Genomic DNA, 2711 nt, shown 5'->3' with positions numbered 1-2711 from the left:
CATTACATTAGTAATGTTGGTCATTTGTAGTGCATGTACATTTATGTGTGACAGTACATTTTTGAAAGCAGGCCATGGAATTGATTTGAAAATATCAAAAAATGCAGTATGACTGTTGGGTAGGTGAGCAGTGTTCAATGGGTCCAATGGCATTTTCTTTCAGGTTTACATTTGTATAACTAGAGTTGTTTAGATTATATGAGTAACAGTCAAATCTATGGGTTTGGAGGTCACTATGTTTCAATGGGATCTGTGATTTTGTTCTGTTGTAAGTGTATTCAGTACGTATTTGCTTTGGGGTAAATGTGTCCATATTTTTGCAGAGTTATATTGTGTATTCGCTATTAATCTGTGATGTTTTAAGAAGGAAGAATACAACATTTGGTGGTAGGCCATTTTTTGTTCTGGCAAGTTTTCCTCTACCTTAGTAGATTTCATTTTCGTTTGTGGTGCAATTTTAGTTTAGTTATGCCGCTTTATTTGTAGTTATGGTTTTAACATTTTGGAATGAGAATTGTACTATGTGTGAGTTATTGTTTGTTTTCTCGGGGGTGGTTACAAGAACACCTTCCAAATTGATGACAGCATCCGGATTGTGGGTGGAAAAGCATTCTTTTCAACCATTAATGGATTGGACAGTTTCAACTGAAATACGATGAGTGACTATTGTTTTATAATTTGACATGTCTTGAGTGAAAATGTACTTATGGTAGTTTTGCTAAGGGGTGATTGTAGTTTGTTAGCCTGTGGTGTGTTTTATGTTTCTGCAGATTCTTTTCCTTGTTTATTTTCAAAAAACCTTTTTTAATTCAGCAAGTCCTATTATAGACAGGTGAACTTTTTCATTGGGTGCATCAGTGAAGTTATGATCAGTGTATAGCAAACAAAATGTTGTGTTGTATGTTCTTTTCAGTAGGTATATTGCAGTGTATGCAGTTTTGTATGTTTTTGATTTACTTTATTATTTGTTGTTTAGGTGCAGTGTTTTCCGTTGGGAACTTCCTTTCAACTTTTGTTATTAGAATATTGCTTATAGAAGTTTTCTTTTTTGTTAAGTGGAATTGATTAATGAAGAACATTTTGGACCTGGAGCAGAACCTTTACTACATGGTAGCATTTCTACCTTTGTAACAGTTGTCCATTTGACATTGCTACTGAAAAGTGTGGTTTAATTGCTTAATTGCAAGCACTTTACATAAACTAAATATATAACGAGTTATAAGTGTTGACCTCTTTCTTCATAATGGACTAAGTACTTTGGAAGTAGTTCTCTTGTAGTTCTTGAACATAGTTTTAATCATAGTGAGTACTTTTTTTATCAGAATCCATTCTCACCTTCCTCATCAGCAAATGTTTTGTATCAAATTGTATGTAGGCTCTCTATTAGATCATGGTCCCTATCTTATAACTATGAACAGTCATCGTGTATATGATCTATATTATATAGAGTTTCGTTTTGTATGAAATTGCAATTCGTATCACCATATTTTCCCCATTAATTGTCTATAGTTCAGCCACAGCAATGGTATTTGTGTGCTTTATTCAATATATCCCAAGTATCCTTTATCATTTTCGAATTGTGGACTTGGTTGAGGGTCACCAATAATTTGAGTAACATCATCTTTTGGTATCTCCCAACCAATGTGCACATACAGTTGTGATGTCAGTGTGACTAGAAGGAGATGAAGTGGTTAGTGGAATTGCATTGGCTATCAAGTCTGCATGTTCAAGGTCAATGTTCTAGTATTTTGGCACGTGTGAATAAGCATACAGTAAGAACCCAGGCTGTACTTATGGGGATTGCTTCTTTGTTAATAGGCCAGGCAAAGGGAGCAAATTAATTTTGTGGCTGTTTTGACACCTTGCTGATGTAGCACCCCAGAATATTTCCCATATATACAGCCTGGGTGACATGAGTAGGTGTGCGCTTAGGCATGTATGGTATGTTGTTTGTTGTAACAGTAGATGTAAGAGAAGGTTGAGTGTGGTTTGTGAAGTTGATAATAGACCTGGGGCCTCATTACGAGTCCGGCTGTAGCAGTGCCGCCGGACAGGTAATTCCATTCCGCCTCCGTGATTGCCAGAATCACCAGGGCATTACAACCCCGGTGACTCAGTAATTCTGGAGGTGGAATTCTGTAAAGCCCCATTCCCATCGAGTCCCATAGGACTTCATGGGGATGGGGACCATGGAAACACTGGTTCCGTCTATGACAGAGCCTGTGTTTCCACGTCCGCCTGCAGGCGGGTGGTGTTACTTTCGCCAGGTCAGACCTGGCAGGAGTGACACCTCCCACCTGCAGGTCTCGGAATCAGCCGGTCTGGAAACAACGGTGGCAGCAGATTTACCGCCACCGTTGTTTCCGGACCAGCTGACTTGTAATGAGGCCCATGGTGTTGTCTTGTGATGAAGAGGCAGAAGTGAGTTTGCAGTGTCATTTAATAGTGAGTTTGTGTGCATAGTACTAGTATAAGTGTTGTTTTTCAATCTGCCACCCATCACAAAAGGAGAAAGAATATATGTAAATCAGGCTTTGTACCACCCCAAAAGTACATTCCAAAACAAGCTACTAGGTCACATTCACTCTGCAGGAGGTCACAGGCATCTCCAGACATGTTACAGGCTCATTGGCCATTGTCAGTGAGGTGTAGGTCAGGTCCCTAAACTCAGTACGATCAGCACCCACATCTGGCTTTACCTGTCCAACTCA

This window comes from Ambystoma mexicanum, chromosome 6q, assembly GCF_040938575.1.
Source record: "Ambystoma mexicanum isolate Mex_15411 chromosome 6q, UKY_AmexF1_1, whole genome shotgun sequence".
NCBI classification, from domain to species: Eukaryota; Metazoa; Chordata; class Amphibia; order Caudata; family Ambystomatidae; genus Ambystoma; species Ambystoma mexicanum.
The sequence above is the reverse complement of the archived record's forward strand: the minus strand, read 5'-3'. Positions refer to the sequence as shown.